Here is a 12,913-nt window from a genome sequence, read left to right as displayed (position 1 = left end):
ACTAAAACACTAAAGCATGTTCTCGTCTTCTTTCTGTTGTCACAGGCACGTGGTACTTCAGAGCTTCAGAATCAGAACTAAAATCAGCTGGACGGTCGCCTTCTACCTTCCTAAATAGGTAAATATATTAGAAACAAAGCTAGAGTCCTGCCTACCTCATTCTTGTGGGAAGCTGTAAACATCCCCTGCTCCCCCGAACTTAGCATCTGTCACCTAGCAAAGAAAAACAGTAATTTAATTTGTTTTCTGGTTGACAACAATTCACTGTTGCCAACCAAAGAAACCAACTAAAATTATTAACAAGCTAACGGCAAGCTGTTGCCTGTGGCAGCATAGAGCTGCTGGATGATGCAGTGTTACTCATTACATGAATCTTTTATCTGTGCTTCCTAACACTTGGATGCCAAATAAGTTCCTAAACCCATCCACATCATTGCCATGTTGAATGGCTGCAGCAGTAGATCTGCCACTGCAGAAGCTCTCTTTTGGGTGTAATTCGCAGCTTTTGTATTTCTTAACAGTTCGTGCTGTAATAACATGGTGCAACCAATTATAAGACTTAACTGGAAGATTCCCATAGCAATAACCTTGGTAAGGACAGTGAAATGAACAATATATTTACTAAGTGGTGTTTAGCTGACTACCAGTGGCTGTAAATTGCCATTTACTGGCTGACTTCTCTGTCCTTTTTTCTAGGGAGAAGGTGGGTTCACTGCTGTGGCTGCCTGCCTCATTTGCCTCACCAAAATGAGATAGGGCCTGCAGGAAAGAAGGGAGATTTTTGCAAGTAGAACCTACCATGGTGAGTTTGATTTTCATCCCTGCTTCTGGTACAGAATTTCTTAGTGATGCTAAATACAATGCTTAAAGCAAACTTTTCACACAAATGTTTCTCTTTCTCTGGAAGTATGCTATGCATATCTTGCTCCTTGGCAGCGGTGCAGGATTGACTTCTTCCCTACTGCTTTTTCCTCTCCTGCCGCATTAGGTCCACAGAAGTGCTTGAAGGGACTTTTAATAAATTAAAGCAGCTACCTAAAAGTTGCTGAGAATAATTGCTTTCCACCATGTATATGACAAAAGTATGGGAAACTGTGGTCAGAGCTCTTGATTTGACAGCATGAGGTCTGTCTTAAGCATTATGATGAAAATTAAGTACATGGCAACTAGAATTTTAATTTTGAGTTGCTAAATACCCTCCAAAATTGTAATGAAGAGCAGGGACTCGAAATTAATAATGCTTTTTAAACCAGTCTGTCTTCCTTTGTTCCATTTTTAAAATAGTACAGCAATTGTACACCTTACAGGCATGTTCTTAACCAAAATGTTTAAAAAAAGAGATCTTGAATGAAAATATCAGATTGAGGATATAATTAAAGAATGTATTATAATGTCCCTTACACACGAGAACTGAATGAAAATTCTGCGTTCTTGCATTTACTATATTTTGACCTACAGGGAGTTAGAGCCAGGATATTCTTCCAGCTCCATTGGGGGAACCATGGCCTCGAGGCCCTGCAGTGTTCACATTTTAAATCTGCGTACTTTTTTTTTTGCTAGAATGAGCAATGTGTTATAATATCCTCGTAGCTGGAGAAGACTCCTGTGCGTATTTTTGACTTCAGAAGCTCTAACAGTTTTGTGATCTGTTGTTAATATCTTTGATGTGCATGAAGATTTCTATAACACTTACATGAAGAGCAGTGGTCATGTTATTGTCAGATTTATTCCCACCCCGTGGCCCCGCTGATGGTGGTTGGGTCATTTCTACAAAATACCTAGTAGGCATCAATTTTCTGTTACTGCAAAATGTGGGTTTTCTGTCATTGTTCACTGTGATTGCAAAGGAGTTCTGACAGAATTCATTTAATAAATTTAATTTGTTTCCGATTCTGAAGCTTAACTTTAGGTTGACTGTGAGGAATGAGAGAATGGGGGAGGGAGGCAGACCTCGAAAATACCAAGGCAGCACTTCTAGCAAAACTTAAGAAACCTAATGGCAGGTTCATGGTTATTTCGAGTAAAAGGAATTGTGGGGGGGGAAAAAAGTGACGTTCAAACAGAAGAAAGCTCTAAGCTAGCTAAATCTAATTTAATCTTCTCTTGCCTCAAAAGAATTCTTCTTAATTATTTTTAGTTCTTTTGATATTTCCCAGTCAGGTCTATTTAGAAGAAATTTGTGTAGCAAAGATGGTGAATAGTCATCGTTGAGTTTAGGGCAGACTATTGGGTGGCAAATAGTGTTGTCTTCTTGCAGGTGCCCATTTTATCTGCCTTTGAAATGGTGTGTTTTTCTACTAAACTCTTCTGTTTAAATTGGAGTTTGTGCTTTTAAAGCCCGAGCCGTAACTTTTGTTCTGCTGCTGTCATTACAGCCTTCAGTGGAGCAACAGTAGCAGAGTTCTGAGCTTTCACAAACATAGTGCTGACAAACCTTAAAAACAGATTTTGAAAATAAGAGGAAGAGAAAAATGTCATTGACTTGCAGGTAGTGCAAAGCTTGGGAAAAAAACAGCAGAAAAGTAAAGGAAAACTTGAAACCTGTTTTATCTGTGTTAAAAAAATAAAAAATCAGTCTCTCAGTTCCAGACATCAAAAATAAAGGCTGTGCAGTTCTTTGCTAAGGTTATTAAGCTATGCTGTTGTCGTTTCAAGGGAAATTTGTACAGAATTCAGTAAACCATGAGTAAAGTTATTAAATATAACATTGTGTATTGATCTGGGGACCTGAAATTAATTTTGTCAGTTCTGTTTTCTTTCCTTGTTAGGTCTTATCAGTTAATATTCAGACAATTAGTTTCAAGAGAAAATAATGTTCTTCAGTGTTTTCAGGGCATGGAGTAAGAACATAAATGCCGCCTGGGTAATAGTTCCATACTGAAGAGTGTTCTTTCTGTCCACACAGAATCTGAGTAATAAGATTTTCATATAATCTTGAAAAAGAGAGATACCAAAAATAGCAAGCCAACCTTTGTACCAAATGCGTGTTAACAGACTGGATTATGCGTGGATGAAGTCAAGCAAAGAAGCAAAGTTAGAATTCACAAATCTTTCTTTCCTACTTTTAAGCTTGAATTGTGCCCAGTCGTTTGTTTCTTTGGAATCTGACTACCAGAGGTCTCTTCTTCAATACAGAGTCTTTGTCTGCCTCTCCCTTTCAGGAGTGGGACCTGATATGCCCAACTATCTCAAGGCTCCTGAGCTCAACACCTGAGCTCTCAGGTTCTCTCTAAAGCTGATGCACAAATTGTTTCAGAACTGCACCCTCCTCTGTGGGCTCTGTACTTTACTTAAGTTGCTGAGGATTAAGAATGCTTTTAGTAAGACCTTTGGGATTCTTGCTGAGAATTTTGTGAGTATCTGGTTTGATCATGGAGAAAAAGCTGTATCCAAGTGTGTCCTATAGAATGTATCCTCTGGAACCACTGCCACTTACTTCAAGCGTTCCTGTGAGTTTGGACGCTACACTCAGCATCCTCAAGTTCCTGTCTTTCTGCTCGGGTGTCAGACTGATTTTATTTGTCCTTGCCAGATCACCAGTGCTGAATAAATTGCATTGCTCTCTTCTTCTGGGGCAAAATCAATACTTCATGGTTTCTTTAATCTTTTAAAAGTTTTTATTTTATTAGAGGGAGTGACTCTAGCCAATGCCAGTCTCTTGCTGGCGGTGCTGGTCAAATAGAGATAAGCAGTGCCTGCGTAAGACAAGTTAGGACAGAAATGTTATTCCAGTTTACTTAAGTGTCATCTTGGCAATTGCTGTGGTAGTATTTTTACAGAAGTATGTTGGCTTATTATAGAGCAGTGGCATTTGGTTTTGCAAATAAATGGGACACGGTACCTGTCACTACAGGCAGCTTACTCTTAAATTCATCATTTGGCTGTTACTGTTAATTTAAGACTATGCGCCATTTGATTGTAGTCTATTTGAATTTCAATATTGCATTTGTCTTAGGAATCCCCATTAAGACACCATTAATAAAGGCTAACTACCGCATGAGGATACTAGAGCTGCTCTGCCTGACGTGGGTGGAAGTAAAAGTGTGATTTAATTACAGGCAATGCGCCGTCATTTTGAGCTTTAATTGCTAGTTGGGTTGGTTATTTTAATAACTCTCTATTAAGAGACAATTTTGTTACCTAATAACAATTTGTTATTGTATGAGGTACGTGTTGTCAGTGAGTGCAAACATGTAGCTTTGCTTTTTCAAATGCAGAAAACAAACATTCTGGTTCATGCTCTTTACCTCATATTGGTATGTGCCTCTATGGGTTTCATTACTTATTTTATCTGTGTGAACTAAACTAATTTTCTTTGTCCTCATGAAATAAAAATGCTCTCAGTGATTACCGGGAGTAGAGTAAAATACTTGTAAGCCCTATTCCATAGTGAGAAACGAGATTCATCCTCTTGCACAAACTGTAAAACTCGTGGCTTTCACAGCTGAAAGAAGCAGTATCTGAAAGGTAGTAACTTCACACAGCTTTTCAGGCAAATGTTTTCAAACAAAAAATAATGTCTCAGTCTATTCTGTCCAAGACCGGTTCTTGTGGAATTCCAGGAAACTTTTCTTTTGTCTTGAAGGTTCCTTTTTCACTCTGAAGTGGTGTTTTTCCGAGGTAGGTTGATGTAAACCTGGGTGAAAAGAATATGTATTTATACTTTAAAAACATGATACATTTACTGACTAGTTTGGTTTAGAGCAAGATTCTGTCGTTGTAAAGGAATCTGTCTTAATCTAAGAAGGCTCTAATATATTGTAACGTGAAAATAGTCAGTGTAGATCAGCAGAAGGATGCGGTTTAAACATTTCATGCATGCTTAAATGCTTCATGGTACCAGAACACTCCTTTCATAGTTATTTGGCATAAAATCTGTAAGAATTTCTATTCAAATTGGTTTGACTGTTAGTAATAGGATGTTCTCATTAGTGTAGTGTCTACAGACTAAGCTAGTAGACAGGGGCTGCATGATGAAATAGATGATCTTTATCTCTCTCCAAGTATTACTGTTTTAGATAAGGGGATTAGAAACTTGAAGTCTCTAATGTATTCAACCTTTGAAATCAGGGCAGTTCAAAATAAATGTGTTATCTGTTCTGAATGTTGCATGCGCTCTGTAATAAATTTTTAGCATTGCAGAAGCAAACTTGTTCAGCTTCGCATTCACATAATTAGAAGCAAATTAGTGTAGTTTATTGCAAAGTCAAAAAGAATTTCAGTAAAATTGGACAACAGCTATCCATACTTGGTCTCTCAGTTTTATTAATTTGTATGATGGCAAGAGCATATGGATGGAGAGGTTGGTACTGTTTGTATAGCTAAAAGGAGGAGACAGTTGATATGTTGATAGAGAAGACAGGGAATAACTCCTTTCCAAGTAAATCATCTTCTCAGATTTCTTCTTGAACTATTTTCATATATTTCAGGCATGAAAAGCTGACGTTGTTGATTTCACATGGATGTGAAAAATCTTTGGAAACTTTATCCAGAGAGAATAAAATCCTTTAGAGTAACTAAAGTAAGTCTCAGTGTAACAAGATTCTAAAAAATCTTTTCATGGAACAGTTAATTCTTCACAGACTATCTTTAACACTCTTACAAGCTGAAGTGACGTTTGGCAAATAGTAGGTTTCAAGACTGAGAAGGGTCAAACACACTGTGGTTAAGTTCCAGACGCTTACTTCCTGGTCACATTTTGCTGGATTTGGAATTGAGTCAGCATCCCTTTCCAAAATGTGTGCTGCGTGTGATCATGTTCTATATATTGTTTCACTGGAGCTTATGAGATTTGGCTGTTTCATTTGTGTTCTTAGGTTACTTATTGTTGCTGATCATAAAGGTGAATTTTGCACTAGTAGTGTAGTAAACTAACAAATGTTTTATTTGTCTTATTAAACGTGCAGGGATTAAAAGGATTTTGTATTAAAATACCTTGATTGAAAAGTTGCATAAGTAGATGGATAAATTTTTATGATGAGGTATTTTATTTTCTGAGGATATGATATTTCCATTTATGGGGAAATTATGTTTGCTCTCTTCAGTGACTGTTATTAAAAGAGATTTTAATACATACCAAGAAATAATGTCGCTATATTTTTTTCTTGATTCTGAAAGCATCTGCTGAATTGCCTTATAATAGGATGGAATGAGACAATTTGTTAGATTCACTTCTGATTCTCGTGATGATTAAAACATTACCAAGGGGAGATGCCACTCAGGAGATATATGGTCGTCTCCTCCCTTCTTCCTTGGTGAAGCCATACTACCCCTTCTGTGTTGTTGAATGCCATCTGGCTTAGGTACAATACTTCTTGAGAAACAGGGATATTCTGTGAGTTGCTGAGGTTGGAACCACTCAGGAGAGCAGTAAAAATAACTACTTTATCTATTAGATCAAACCTTATGCAGTATAGGAAGGGGAAGCACTGAGGGAATTCCCAGCGAGACAAAAAATTGCAGAAAAATACGACTTGTTGGAAAGAAATAAGAAAAGGGCACAACACATTCTAGTGTTTATGCAGATGACAGTTGAAAGCTGGAGCTGAGCAGTGCTGTATGCAAAATAGCTTTCTTCTTCCTAAAGTTTCAGCTTCTAAAACCCCAGCATTTAAAAAAAAAAAGGATTATAAATGATTAAACTGGTTTGGTAAACATCGTCATAGTGCAAACTGAGATGCACTGTGCCTGTTCATTTACAGGCCACGTTCTTGGACCTGTGAGGCAAAATTTCCAATTTCTCTTGTGGTTTCTGACAAATAGGTATAGCAGTCAGCTTCTTCAAAGGAAGAAAAGTGGTAGAATTAATTCCACTGCACAGGAAAACCAAAAAACTCCCTGTCCTGCAGTATAAGGAAATAATGTATATATTTAGTGCTTTATTGTTGGTATGGCTAGTTAAATACTGTAGTACCGTTTCTTGTAATGTGTGAATTCATCCAACATGTTGAAAAATTAATTGCAATTTTTTAGTGATACATATAACAGAGTTTTTATGATGTAAGTGTAAATTCCATGTTCCTGGAATTAAGAACCTGGGCTCCCCAAATAGTTAATGAAGACTCCAAACTGTAACTAGAGAACTTTAGTAGAGACTGCCTACATCTGTTAACTGTCCAGGGAGAACTTCAATCTCCACTTGGAGATTGACTCTCGTTCGGTGTCAGACTAGGAGTTCTGGAATTCTTGCACTGTGGTTTTTTTCCATCTCTTGGTAAGAAGAAAGGCTAATTAAATGGGTAAACCTTTAACTGCCATTAGGGTCTACAAGTCACGGTTATACTGATCTGGAAATGAAGTTTTGCAGTCAGACATCACTGGACAATGTCATGCTGGCAAATTCACAGGCATGCAGTCTTGAGCTGATATTGGCATGAAAAGGGGAATCAACTAAATAAAGTTCAGCTTGTACTTTTTTACATTGTAAAGTGTTATGAACTCCCCATAGACAGTTTGCTTTTCAGTGTCTGCTCGCTGCAGCTCCAAGAAATGAGCTCGTTCTGTCTGTCGTGGAGAACACTGCTGGTTAATTGACTGGTTTAGCAAACTGAAAAGTAAGAGTTTTCTCCAAAACATTTGTAAATAAGAGAAAAGCTGACTCAGACGAGTGAATATTGCATGAATTCACTGTCTGGCAAACTTGCCTGATTTAGTGGAAAGTAACTGATTTAAAAAAAAACCACCATAATTTTTCAGTTAGTTTTCTGTAAAACTTAATGGGAAAGTGGGAGTAACCTTGTTCCTGTGGTTTTTGCACTGTGGTTGGCCTGTCCTTAAGCCATCATTTTGATCACCTCATCCAGTTGTTTTTTTGCAGGTTATGGAAGAAGGTAGTTTCAAGCAAAATCATCATCTTCCCCGCCCTCCCCCCCCGCCTTTTATGTGGTCTTGACTGTTTGTTGAGCATCCGTCTCACCCAACGCTGCTGATCTATTTTTGCAGGACCAGCTCCCTACATCAAATAATAGATTTTCTCCCCTCTCCCCAGACATTTGTATTTCATATAACACCTCACTGAAATCGTAGATCATCGCTGAAATAATTCCTGCTCCACGTGTTTTTATTTTGGACCAACAGTGGCAGGATGTTTTCTTTCTTCCTTCCTTGCTTTTCTGGCTGAGAAATAGACCTGCTAGTCAGGAAGAGACATTTTCTGCCATGCTGCTTTGAAAAAGTTCCAATAAATTGGCAGTGTGTATTGTGCAAAGTGATGCTACACTGCTTCTAAAAATAATCAGCAACAGCTTCCAATCAGCTTTGCTAGGCCTTTAGCTTCAGATCAGCAGCAAAGCAGCAGAGTTTGATCAATGTGTCTCTAAAGGCAAAAAAAACAATGTGTGAAAGAGAATGTAGTTTTAGAAAACCTCCAGGAATTTTTGTTGTTTGAATCTCTCTGTGAATGTGGTACATAACAACAGTGCCTGGGTTTTGGATTTTTTTTAAGTTATTTTCCTTAGCTGTTGACTGTAGACATTAATATTCAATGTGGTGAAAGGTTTTATTCTCCCACCCCCAGGCTTATTTTGCAGTCACTAGCAATTTCCATTTTTTTTCTAGGTTTCTAAATTTCCTGCTTGGCACACTGATATTTAACTCTGACTGTGTCCTGCTTTTCATAGAACGTAATAATAGACGATGATGACAGTGGCAATTAGAACTAATGGTCTACTTCTTAGAGATGTTGAACATCCAGTAATCCTGTTGAAGTCGGTCAGAACTGTTCAAAAGCTCTCAGAAATCAAGCTGCACTATTTTAACATCAAACTTTGATTATCTGTTAGTTGCTAATTTTTTTTTCTTGTATACAATTCTTCGGGATGTTTCCCTATAACACTTTCCTTAGTTTATCAGCTTCCAGTTCTCCTTGCTGAGCCTGAGTATTTCCTGTTAGTCATTGGTTTTTTTTAGAAATATTGCCTGAATACAGGAAAAAATGAACAACTGCAAAAAAGATCAATTTTTATGGCTGTAGAGGTAACTATAGCTTATTTGCAGTGAGGGAAAACTTACAGAATGTTACTGAATTGATTTGATTAAATTCTGCATGTCCAAAATGATGCAAAATGAATCATTCTAGATTCCATGTCTCATATCTTTATATCTCTAGTTGTTCTGAAAATCTTGGAGATTCTGCTGTGATTTGTAGGATACTTGTAAGAGAGGGAACTCTCCCATCAGTCTGTCACTGCAGCTGTGGAATGAACCGATTTGTGGGATCAGTATTTTTAAGGGGAGCGTGGAAAAATCACCGTTACGTGTTTTGCCTTGATGTTAGGAGCAATGCGAAGCGAAAAGTAACACACAGTCAAGCCTTGTGTTTGAAACAGCAGCTGAATTGTCCACCTCAAGGCATGAATATGCTGGAGACTCCATTTTAAAACACTGCGCTGAACTCTTAATGTGTTGACTGTGCACTTGACATACAATAAAGCATTTTGAGCCTTTCTCTGATCTCTGTGTACAAGAAGATAAAGGATGCTTGGAGAATTGTATCAATAAGACTATTTATACAAAGCTCATAACGCTAACACTTTTGATGTCCTTTAAGCTTCTGCCTTCATATCCCTGTCAGCTCAATCTACTGCTCACATTTTCTGAGTCAAATTAGCATAAGCCAAAGAGGGGAGAAATGTGTTCCGTTTCTCACATGGAAGAGCCACTAGTTAGGGGTAAGGAAGAATTTTCTAGCTGAAGAAGAGATTTTTTTCCCTCCGTCAGTAACTTGTGACAAACCATAGAGACTGAGGGAATAAAGCAAGCGATCGGTGTTCCTCATGCAATGGTTACAAAGAGATTAGAAGTGACCAAGGTTCAGTACAAGAATGAAATCTGTGCTAAAGAACTGGTCGTTAGAAAGCTAGATCATCAAAGTGATGTAATTGTCAGAGGTGTCTGCAAGAACGTGAGCTGTTACACAGTCATAGACCTTCCGTAGATGAGGTGTTTCAAATTTTATACCCTTCCCCCACTTTCTGTAGTGAGAATAATAATTTCTTCGATGCTTGCCATTTCTCTTTAAGAGGACCTGCGTACTGATAGTGGCCACCTTTAAAATAAAAACATCTTTCTTTTGGTGTTCTTGTTATTGCCTCATAAACATTACTGCATCCTTATTATTAGAAAATTTTTTTCCCTTCATATGTTGCTTGAGTTACATTACGGAGTAACATAAGCGTAGGCGAGGCTTTGTTTGGCGTATAGAACATAGAATCATAGACTAGTTTGGGTTGGAAGGAAACTCACAGATCCTCCAGTTCCAACCCCCCTGCCATGGGCAGGGACACCTAGGAGTCTACGAGTTTTATGAATGGATTTAAAAAAACCAGAATCTGTAAAAGTGATTGTAAGTGCCTTTTAGAATAATATGATGAAATTTATAGCAATTGGATTATGTATTCCAAGCAGCAGGACTTACAATTGGTAGATTGGAGTAGGTTACATGTGAAGAGAAATACTGTTTCTTTTAAAAATAAATAAATCCTCTAAAAGAAAGTAGTGTTTTTCCTTTCTTCATTTGTCCCTTTTTTTCCATGAAAGAAAATGGATATCCTAATTGAGTCTTCTCCTGAATTACTCTTCGCTATTTAATTGCCTTAGATTTTGATACTTTTTGAGAAGAAGATCTTCCAAAGGTATAATTGATCAATCTTAAGATAGAGAACCGTTAGAAGAATTTTTAAGCATGAATTACTGTTTTCATGTAGGATAGCTGCAAGGCTACCTTTGTATACTCATAATTCTTTTTTTTTTTTTCCCCTTAATTGTCTGGGTTCTGCTCAAGCAATTTTCTTAATGTAAATGATTGTATATTTATCTGCAATAATTTATCTGCGTTGAGAGAAGCATGCATTAGGCTCCTAAGGTCAAAGGTAAAGTTAATTTTTTTTTTACCAGTTTACTGAAGTAACATTGAGTAAGAACAATGATTAATATAGTACTCTTTTTTTTTTCCAGATTTCTCAGGGGACAACATTTTGTTTATTCATACCTTCTACTGTGGCAAAAATTGATTATTTTCCTCACCAAAAACCAGCAGCATAACACCCATCTGAGACATGCCTCAAGGAACTCTTATTTAAACTCAGTTGTAAGTAAGTCAAATTAAAACCTTGCTTAAAGATAGCTTTAATCAGCTGGGTATCTATTTACAGCTCAAGAATAAGCAGCCTTAACAGGAGAGCTAATCTTAGCAGTCTGGCTTTCAGCAGCAGCTGTTTGTTCTCAAATGCAAGTAATAGAAGGAAGAAACTTGCTGTAAAGGAGAGGTTGAGGCTGAGCTGCATCCTGAGCTCTGCATGCCAGCGTCCTACCTGTGTGTTCTGTTCCTCTCCCCGCATCCCCTGCTAAACGTCGACTACAACACATTGCAAATCAGAAGCTATGGGGTTGTGCATGAGGAACGTGATCGAAAAGGTTATCTGCATTGTAAATGAAGACTTAGACTCCTGTTGCCATGACAATTAACTTTAGAATTCACAGCGTAGAAATAGGGGGCTAAATACCTCAAAATGTAAGAAACAGCAAGTGGTTGAGCTGGTCTTAGTTGTGCTTCTTACTAAGCTGTGTGCATTTCATGGTGCCTGTAAGGCCAAGTGTTGCATTTTTAATGCCAGGCAAACTTGAAAAAATTTAGTGAAACACTTTTTTACATATATTCAATAATGTAGTCATCTTGCTTTTTATGTACTGAAGTAAATTTTACATGTGCAGGGTTTGAAGAGTGTATGATAGATGATTTCCTAAGAGAAAATTGTGTTAAGATTAGAGTTTAGACCAGCATACCTTCTTTATGTGAAAGAAAGATGACATTTAAGGAATATGTTCGATATATGGAAACAATATTTTTTTGCAGCGTCAGGAAAAATTTATAAATGAGGAGAATTAGGGGGGGAAATGAGGAAAAAAATCTGAATTAGGAAAAGGGCTGTTTTGTTCATATTGCTTTCCATAATGTTTCTTCAGTGGGAGCGTGTCATTGCTCTTAAATGCAGCATGATCTTTTCAGTTGTTCTTTTTCAACTTTCTTTTATCTTATCTTCCAATAACAGGTTATTACCCCTAATTCTTAAGTAAATTGCTTCAAAATATGACATAGTGGTATCCTTTATCAATAGTTGTAGCTATAAATAATTGAAGCAAATAAGCAAATAGTGGACATTTTAAATAGCGTTTTTGCAAATTGAAACGTAGCAGTGTGTTCAAAATATTCCCCAGTTGTCTCTGAACTTTGGCAGTATTCTTCCTAGAACTAAACTTAAAATAGCTGAACAATTCTCTTCTCTTGGAAAATAGCTGCTCTCCGATGGTTCCACAGGGGTTTAATCTGTTGATTGAGGATTCTTCAATGTAGTTTCCCTCATTCTCTATTTTTTCACTTCTGTGCCTAGTGTATTGGTTCAGGACTTGTCTACAAAAGATACTGAGGAAAATTGATGCATATCAATGAAATGTAGGAATTTAAAGAGCACCACTCTGTGTGCACTCTCCCGTTCATAATTAAAGTGGCCTCCAGTTAATTTAGTTTAATTCACTTTACAGACAAGATGGGCCAAACAAAATTAAGGCAACATTTTATTCCCAGATGAAAGTATTTGCAAAGGAATTTAGTGGATGTGGACATATCCAGTTAAATTAATGTATTTTAATTTTCTATTTTTTAAACCATTTTACAGATTTTGCAGAACTGGATGATTATTATTGCAAATAAGCTATGACCACATGTCCTTTCTATAATGTAATTATGAAGTGTGAGTGGAACTCGGTCAAGCACAGGTAATTTGAATGGAGTCAGGTTAAAGGTGCTGGCGTGACTTAGGAGCTGGTCTTCCTAGCTCAGTACAGAGGCTTTGAGGAGCATTGTGCTGAAGTGTCCAATACATTAAGTGCTACAGTTTGTACAGGTATATTTCCTGAA

At 37.3% G+C, this 12,913-nt stretch overlaps 1 protein-coding gene across 2 annotated transcripts in view; it reads left to right on the top strand.

The window, feature by feature from the left end:
• Positions 1-12,913, top strand: part of OTUD7A (OTU deubiquitinase 7A) — a 97,067-nt gene that overhangs the window by 39,468 nt on the left and 44,686 nt on the right. The window contains exons 2-4 of one of the 2 annotated variants that reach the window (XM_069867171.1): positions 46-118; positions 697-802; positions 10,954-11,086. The gene's annotated coding sequence lies outside the window, so the exon portion shown is untranslated. Of the gene's footprint in view, positions 1-45; positions 119-696; positions 803-10,953; positions 11,091-12,913 lie in introns of both variants that reach the window. The other variant, XM_069867172.1, reaches the window with a different exon arrangement.

This window comes from Phaenicophaeus curvirostris, chromosome 12 (genome assembly GCF_032191515.1).
Source record: "Phaenicophaeus curvirostris isolate KB17595 chromosome 12, BPBGC_Pcur_1.0, whole genome shotgun sequence".
In the NCBI taxonomy this organism is placed as follows: Eukaryota; Metazoa; Chordata; class Aves; order Cuculiformes; family Cuculidae; genus Phaenicophaeus; species Phaenicophaeus curvirostris.
Note: the sequence above shows the minus strand (reverse complement) of the source record. Positions and strands in the feature narration are given on the sequence as shown.